The sequence below is a fragment of the Euphorbia lathyris genome, chromosome 2 (assembly GCF_963576675.1).
Source record: "Euphorbia lathyris chromosome 2, ddEupLath1.1, whole genome shotgun sequence".
Classification (NCBI taxonomy): Eukaryota; Viridiplantae; Streptophyta; class Magnoliopsida; order Malpighiales; family Euphorbiaceae; genus Euphorbia; species Euphorbia lathyris.
Genome location: NC_088911.1, coordinates 100,543,575 through 100,552,946, shown reverse-complemented (window position 1 = coordinate 100,552,946; position 9,372 = coordinate 100,543,575). Strand labels below are relative to the sequence as shown.

Sequence of the window (9,372 nt, the reverse complement as noted above, 5' to 3'; positions counted from 1 at the left end):
AGGGCATTAGAGTCGGTTCTTACAAATAACTGACTCTAATGCCTTGCGTTTTTACCACGGTTGTTACAAACACCCGTGGCTAAAAGGGTCTTTAGCCACGGTTGTTTGTAACAATCGAAACTAATGCTCTGAACATTAGAGTCGGTTGTTAAAACAACCAACTCTAATGCTCCGATCATTAGAGTCGGGTGTTCTAACAACCGTGGCTGATGTCAATTACACCATAATGTTATTGTTTTTAGCAATTTTACGTCAGCAGGTTTTTTTCCTATTGTATTACTGCAATTAACGTTAACGAGATTTGTTACCCTCGGTCGTTTACCGCAATCGAGATTGATCCCGTTGTATTACTAAAATTAAATGCAAAATCAATAAAAAAAGTACTAGGATAATTAATTAACCTGCTATATATATACAAGCTTTGATCCAATATTCTCATATACAAGCTTTGATCCAATATTCTCAAATTCACAGTATTTTATGTATTAACCAACTACATATTACTGAAATTAAATATAAACACCCTTCCCATATCTATGTTCTTCTTATTTTCAGACATTGAAGGGAAGTGTGATTCGGCATCAGATAGGGTAGAGACCTCAATTTGCAGCTGTCGCGCTCGTGCCCGCGGATCGCGAACTTTTTATCTTCGATGTGGCTCCCGCTCTACTGGTTTTCAAACGGTGCTGAACAGTCCCTATAGGAGACTAGTCCATTGGGTTTTCGAGTCGCCACCAATCAGTTTGACGGTCTGATTGGACACCGATTGGGTTCAAAATTGACCTTTTTGAAAAATTCAGATAAGGTAATGGTCTGCGATGATTCTAGATTCGGTTTCCGATTACGTGTAGGGAAGAGATGAGATCTCACCCTACCCCGCCCGATAAATCGGTACTGTTATATTTCTGTATGCTTGTTTTACGTGTTCATGTTTAGTGCTGCTTTGATTACTGAGTAGGTTCATTCAAGCATTTTCTCGATGCTCGTGAAGTTCCTCAAGTTTATAGAGTTATAACATAACCCTACCCAGTGAAATGAGGGGATTGTGATGCGTGACAGTGTTGTCTTTCTCGTCATGTTTTACGTTTCTTGACCATATACACGGTTATCACATAACATTGTATAGAGGGTTCGAAACTAAAACTATTGGAATGGTACTTTCGTATTTTGAAAGCATCTTTAGGTTTTTAGGACTATGGTTATAGCATAATCATAAAACCGTCTTCAAGCGGAGTGGACGAGGTGTTTAAGAGTTCCACAATTACGAAACCAACTTCGTATATTTTTTATAGAACATGTGTCGATATTTCCTTAGTAATAACCATGAATATAATTATCACATAACCCTATGCAGCGGGTGATATTATTTCTGAATAAATTGTTGTTTGTTTTTATTGATCGTACGTACGATTATAACATAACCTTATGTATTGCCGTGATTGATTTATATGCCTAAACTGATTTATTAGATTTATCTACAAGAAAATAAAAGAGATTCATTAAAAGAGCCTTAATTAATCTAAGAATTAAGTTAATAGAAATTAAGTTAGAAAAATGACTTGATCTATAGAAATTAGTTTTAACAAGTTAGCCTAAAAACTAAGATTTAAAACTAAGCTAATGAATAGAAAAGTCATTAACGAAATTCATCTAAACCTAAAGACTAAATGAAATTGATCTAATCTAAAAGTCATTAAATAACTAGGCATTATTTGCAGTAAGAGATTGGGCTAGAAGGACCATGAATGAAATTGGGTTGGCAAAAATGGGTAAGAGAAATGATTTGGATTAAGTTGCAAAAAGAGAGGGCTTAATTGGGACAAATTAGGACTATCTGGTCAAATTGAAGTAAACCAAAGTTATGGGGTCAATGTACAATTTTAAAAAAAACATGAAGTATAAATTCCTAAGTTTGGATTTTAGGGTTTGATGTGAACCGTGTAGATTCATGCTTCCATCCCCATCTTTCCTTTCTTCCTCTCTTCTCCCTAAAAAACGTAACCATGGCCGGACCTCCTGTCACCGTCGCCGGTCGTAACTCCTCCGTTTGCCTGCTGTAGTTCGTCGCCGTTGTCTCCGTCCCTTCAGCAGCGCCGTGCGTTCCATCGATTTCGTCGTTGTCGGCCGTCTTCCTTGTGAACCGCTGTTTGTTCGTTAGCTTCGTCGTCTGTTCTGCCGATGTTCGTAGTTTCCGTCAGTTTCACCGTTCCGTCTGGTACGTCAACCGCCGTCTGCCGCCGTTCGCCTGTTCTATCACGGCGACTTTTCTGTCGTCTCCTCCGTCGGCTCGTCCGGGTTGAGGTAAGGCTTGTTCCGTTTTCTTCTTACTTTCTGGTTTTGATTTTTTTAAAATTAGATATTAACTATTTTATTTGGAACTAGTCTATCTATGATTTTAATATGATGGTGTTTTCATTTTTGCAGCTCCTGGAAATTTTCTGGGCAACCAGATCCGGTGGTGAGAAGGGCAAATGGGTAAAAGGAGAAAAAGTTAATTAATTTGATTCTAATTTTATTTACTCATGTTAATTTATGATTTTTGGTTTTGTGGATATAACTTGTAATATAAATACAGAAATAGTTAGTAAAGATTAAATATAAATGTTAGTAGTTAGTAAAGATTATAAAATGTTAATAGCTAGTAGCATATAAACATAAATGTTAGTAGATATAACTGTTAGTAATCAGTATAACATAAATATAAACATCATTTATACAAAGTAAAAATAAAATAATGTATAAAGTTAGCAAAGTATGTCTAGTTAGCAAGGTTATTGAATAAATTGGTAGTTGCATAAATTAAAAGTGCATTAAATAAGTAACATGTATATAAAAGAGCTGAAAACTAATAGATCTTTATTAATGGTTTGTAAAATCAGTTCTAAATGAATGCTTTTAATCCCTGTTTTTACAAACTAGAAATAAAAACCCTTAACTCAAAGCTCTTAACTCAAAGCTTTGGAGACCAAACTGAAAAAGATGTACTTTGTATTAAATTTTGGGTTTATGATACCTGAGAGATTGAAAGAAATAACTATTACAAGAATAATATTTCTGTCTAAAAAATTATTTTGAACTATGCTTTCTCTCTCTAATTTTAGCTTAAAGCTTACATTCTGAAAATTGGCCTCTCGATCCCTTTTCTAAAATTGGCCCCCCCTTCTTTACAAATTTTCAGATCTATTTATAGATAGAAATGGGTATGGGTGTGATCTTCCAAGATAAGCTTATGGATGGGTTTACATTATTATTTTAAAATAATGCAATTGCGTATTTCTTGTTGCTTCTGCATTTCAGAATGCATTATGGAGTGGCTGCCTCCATTTAATGCTCTAGTTGTCCTTTTTTATTTTTGAATTTCATGAAGTGATGGTTGTTGGTTCCATATTTCCACTTGCTTTATTCATTTTCAGCTTTATTTCTTCAAATGGTTGAATTTGGGTCTAGATATGGATCCGACCCGACTTTGATGTGGACTTTATCGGGTTATGAGATGGACTTTGATTTGGATGTGTGGACTTTCACCCGTTTCTGATATGGATCTTGCCTTGAACTTGATATGGATTTCAACCCGTTTCTGACTTGAACTTATGGATCTTGATCTGAACTTCCTATGGATTTTGACTCGTTTTCGATATGGATCTCGACCCGAATCTGATTTGGAGTTTGATTTTACACTGATATGGATCTTGACCCACTTTATTTGGACTTGGCCTATAAGAGAAAAGATGTAAAAAAAATAACATTAACTCAATAAATATCATCACTTATTAATAAGATTTGAATTCATTTTATTTTCTTATCAAATGGTTGGATTTAGTTTCTAATTGTCAATTCATTTATTATAAATTAAGATTATATTCTAAACATGATGTATAATCAAAAATAATTTTTAAAGCTATATGAATAACTTTAACAATTATTTTTGAAATTATAAATTATATTTAGATTATAAACATTTTTCCAATATGATCTCCTAACCAATAAATTAAAATTGGAAAATTAATCTAACCATTTAGATAACAATTCAACTTAACTAATAAGTTTGAGATATAACAATTTCAAATACTATATTTAGAACACAACACATTATACTTAGGATATGCAGTGATTAAAAATGAATGTTACAAAAATATGTTCATATACAAACAAAATCCTCAAACAGACAAAAACACATAAACTAAATTGTTCGTAGGAAATGCAGTCAAGTTCTCATTCATATCATTTTGTATACGTACTTCACATTGATACCATTTATACATTCAAACAAACCCAAAAATCACTATCCTTGGCACCATTTACCCTCTCTGTCTCCTCCCTTTTGTCTTTCTTAAAGAGCAATAAGCACCACTCAATTTTATTCTTCTCTTAATGGTTTATGATTGTTTTGCCATCTACTAATCATCTCCAGTAATATATCATTCCAAGTATCTATAGGCCCTAGTAAGCACCAGTGCACAGAGTCATTCTGCAGATGCTCAGTTACACCATTTGCAAAAGGAAATGGATACATATAAGGTCTAGGATGACCATCTCACCTCATTACTGATAATTCAATAACATCTAATGCCTCTAATCTTACCTTATCAAATTGCAGTGACTTTATCCTTGCATCTTCAATTTGTTCAATCTCAATTTGTCTCATTTCTGCATTCATTCCTTCAACTGATTTCTCTCCTTCCTTATAAGGTTCTGTTTTAGGACAAGCACCAAACTTACCCCAATCACCTTCAAAATGTGAAGGTGAAAAACTAGTAAAAACTACATCTAATGCCCATCAACAAAGACAACAAGTTTGCTCAACTTAAATTGCCCATCAGCAAACATAACAAGTTTGCTCAACTTAATTCTCATGCTTAAACTAAATTAGTTTTACTTGATATGTGTAAAATGTTGTTGAGTTACTTGTATTTGGAATAACTCAACATGCCTATATAGTAAATGATAAAGGGTCAATTTGCCTTCTCCTTTTTGTGTTTTGGTATATAACGAAAAATAAGAAACAAAACAACAACAACAAACAACAACAACAAAGCCTTAGTCCCGAAATGATTCGGGGTCGGCTAACATGAACCATCATATAAAACCGTGAAAATCAAGTCGTGTCAGCGACACAGATTCGCTCCCTCCACTCCGTCCTATCCACTACCATATTTTCCTCAATTCCCAATAAACTCATATCACTCTCGATCACCCTCCTCCAAGTTTGCTTAGGTCTTCCCCTACCCCTCACCACTACATCCCTTTGCCACTCTTCGGTTCTCCTAACCGGCGCATCAAGCGCTCTACGTCTCACATGGCCAAACCACCTTAGTCGGTTTTCTCTCATTTTATTCTCAATAGATGTGACCCCTACTTTTGTCCTAATTATTTCATTACGCATAAGAAACAAAACAGCAACAAAGAAAAGCAAATGTCTCAAATTCAAGAGAATGATCTTATGCATTGTGGAACTCTCAAATTCCATGGCAGTTTGAACAATTTATCATCAAAATCGATAGATTCAAAGAAACATATTAATGACCAAAATGTTATACGCATCCTTATAAGAGAACATATCAGAGGAAGCATTTTTCAATCTTGGCATATCCTTGATACCAGCATTCTTATTAGCCAAAAGACATCTTAATCGCAGCAAAATAGACTCACCCAAATATCTCTCCAAAATAGACATTGTCCAAAATCAGCCCAAAGACTGTTCCTCCAATTGTATAGCATATCATAGATTTGCTAACAAAATAGTCTTAAGAGCCAATTTTGTAAAAAGGTTTAATATGGGGATAAGGATTAAATTTGTCCCAAAGATCATTGGGAAACATCAATGTTACCCTTATTGTACGAAATTGGACTAATGTTGCTCTTATGATTGAAACTTTAATCCGTTTTCCCCTATGATGGAAATTCTAAGTAAATACCGACAAAAATTATGGACAAAATCCATTGAAAAAGGGGAAAAAAAGCTATGGTATCTTCCATGAGGTAAGATTTGACCAATTCATAGATAGTACCATAAGGGTAAAATTGATCTTCCCCAAATCTTAGGGGAAAAATTGACCCTTGTTCCGTTACATGTGTTAAAATTGAAGTATAATCACTAAAATGTGCAAAGTATATAGGAAATTTTTTGACATTTACCTTTCCTTGGGTTTTTCCAAAAACTGAGCCAATGATGCTTTCCGAGCTTGAGGTACAACCACTATAAAATACAAAAATTCTCCTGTTAAAATACGAAAGTTTTCTCTTGTTAAAATGATACCAAATGCATTATCAAAGTTTCAAATGAATCTCAACCTATGCCACACCTAATGGAATCAGATTTGCGGATCATGTTCCTGCTGAACTAACTGATTTAGGTGGTTCTGCTTTATTGGTTGCAGATACCAAAGCTCCTACCGGTTTCACTGCAACTGCCACTTCATTTGTTGAAGTAGAAGACAGAGATATAGGGCTTGGAAGACTAGAGATGTAAGGGGAAGTATGGACTCTATTCCCGATATAACCATCACCCAAGAAGGCCTTACAATAGGTGACTGCAATTGAACTATGGAGGCGGAGGCAGATCCCATCTTATTATGAGCCTGAATAACAATGATATTTAAAATCAAACCAAATGAGTTCCAATTTATATACAACCAGTGATCCACAACTAACAATCTAAAAATAAAAATTATAGAAAATCAAAATTAAGGTTAATGAATTGCTCGTGAAAATATCAAAATTAGTGACAGATGAAATGAAAAGGAACCAATAGAGCAATTATTTAATAAATAAGTATCAGCCTTAATTTGAATGCAGGGGATTTTTCCACTCAGGTAAGGAGTCAGTATCAGCCGTGTAGCTATCAGACTCACAAGAAAGAGTTCTCCATATAGAGCATCCACTCTCATTTATGCTGGAGAAGTCGAGGTAACCTGGTCGAGGGTGATAATTCAGTCTCAATGGTTCACAAGAACCATTCCTGGCATGCAATGATATTAAAGAGTACAACAGAACCGATGAATTTAATTTCTTTTAACTTGACATATAAATAGTTAGAAGATAGAGTATAAACTGATGGATCTAACACACTTGAGAATTAAAAAAGAAAATCAAAATACAAATCAGTAACATAAACGGAAAATAACTTTCACATTCATAGTATAAACACAATGCATCATAATACAAAGAACTACTACCATATTTTTCTTGGACTGCCTTCATACTCGAAAACTCTTGAATAAAATATGTATGTTAGAAACTATACAAGGGTGTGTTAGAATTAAAATGCATAAAAATGACAAACAGGAAGCTCTAGAACTTGCCATGTATGCTTTTATGGTAGATCCATCTTCAAATTTAACAGCAGCCACACGTCCAGCTGCGCACCTTCCAGATTTCTTAGGGCTCCCACATAAGCTGCACAAACAAGATATAAGAAAGAAAACAACATTACTGCGATTAGATTAGGTATCTTACTTTCAACAAGAAACCAGAAAAGAGATTATGCTTCAAACTTGTGAAAATTCAGTGTCGTCTTCTTGAATCTCGGGATTTGCACTGCTCGCTGAGTTTTTAGAAGAGTAAACGTCTTGGAATGGTGAGACCTTGATACGAAGATTTTGAGATGAAGATCTTCTTAGGTCTGAGAATTAGGAAAAGAGGTCTCCTTAGGTTTGAGAGAGAATTAGGAAAAGAGTTTGAGAATTCCAAATGCGCGAATGATTTTTCTTAGGTCTGCGAATTTGGAAAAGAGGAAAAAGGACATTGGGGTCGGTTAACGCCCGACCCTAATAATAACTCATTGGAGTCGGTCATTTGAAACAACCGACTCTAATGATGCTTTATTACCTTTTTTAATGACCTTTATTAGGGTCGGTTTTGTAATTGATCATGGCTAATAAGATATCATTAGGGTCAGTTGTTTCAAACAACCGACTCCAATGACCTTTAGCTACGGTTATTATTACAACTGTGACTAATAAAGCGTAGCTAAAGGCCATTTCTGTACTAGTGAAGGTTGTGTCAGCTTTGCCTTTGATATAATTTCTAGTCAGCAGGAAGTTGGTCAACCTCTCATACCAAGCTCTTGGAGCTTGATTTAGGCCATATAGGGCCTTTTTGAGTTTATAAACGTGGTTTGGAAATTTTGGATCTTCAAACCATGGAGGCTAACTAACATATACCTCCTCGTTTATAAAGCCATTAAGAAATGCACTTTTAACATCCATTTGATATAATTTAAAGTTCATAAAACTAGCATAGGCACACAGTATACGTATAGCTTCTAACCTAGCAACGGGTGCAAAGGTTTCACCGTAGTCAATGCCCTCTTGCTGACTATAGCCTTGTGCTACAAGTCGGGCTTTATTTCTGACTACGTTGCCTTGCTCATCTAATTTATTTCTAAAGACCCACTTAGTTCCTATGGTCTTTTTATTCCTAGGTTTAGGTACTAAATCTCATACCTCATTTCTTGTGAATTGATCAAGCTCTTCTTGCATAGCGTTGATCCAATATTCATCATGCTCAGCATCAGCGAAATTCTTTGGCTCATGTATTGAGACGAAGGCAACATTGCTGAGATACTTCCTAAGCTGATCTCTTGTCATCAGCTTGTTGTCAGTAGCATCAAGAATGGACTTCTCTGAATGTCCTCTTGGAATTTTTATTTCTTTGGGCAATGTTGAGTTGTTTGGAACATGTGTTTCTACAATCTCTGCAGGAATAGATTGGTCAGCAAAGGTTATTTCAATTTCTTGCTTACCTTTGGTCAGCCCTTGTATTGATGACTCAAAGGCTCCATTTTGATCAGCGGAAGCTGAGCTTGGTTCATCTTCAACGAGCTGAGTTGACTTTCTTGCAGGGTCAGCTTCATCGAACTCAATATGGACAGACTCTTCTACAACCTGAGTTCGTTTATTATACACCCTATATGCTTTGCTGTTAGTTGAGTACCCTAAAAAGATCGCTTCGTCAGCTTTGGCATCAAATTTTGCAAGATTATCTTTTGTGTTGAGTATAAAACATTTACACCCAAAGGCACGAAAGTAGCCAATGTTGGGCTTTCGTCCTTTCCAAAGTTCATATGGGATTTTCTTAAGAATAGGTCTAACTAAAGCCCTATTGAGAATGTAGCATGCTGTGTGGACAGCTTCACCCCAGAAATACTTTGGAAGCCTATTTTCACTCAGCATTGTCCTAGCTATTTCGACAATTGTTCTGTTCTTCCTTTCAACAACCCCATTTTGTTGAGGTGTTCTAGGAGCAGAGAAATTGTGGTCAATACCACTGGTTTCACAGAATTCATCAAACTGTTGGTTTTTGAATTCTCCACCATTGTCACTTCTAATATGAGCTACTCTTAGGTCTTTGTCATTTTCAAGTTTCTTAATC

At 35.3% G+C, this 9,372-nt stretch overlaps 1 long non-coding RNA gene across 1 annotated transcript; it reads right to left on the bottom strand.

The window, feature by feature from the left end:
• Positions 1–2,911: 2,911 nt before the first annotated feature.
• LOC136219145 (uncharacterized) lies at positions 2,912–7,752 on the bottom strand. Its single transcript, XR_010684056.1, has 5 exons — positions 7,494–7,752; positions 7,302–7,395; positions 6,303–6,578; positions 6,136–6,196; positions 2,912–3,714 (listed from the first exon to the last, which is right to left on the bottom strand). It is a non-coding gene; the product is annotated as an uncharacterized lncRNA (long non-coding RNA).
• Positions 7,753–9,372: the final 1,620 nt, after the last annotated feature.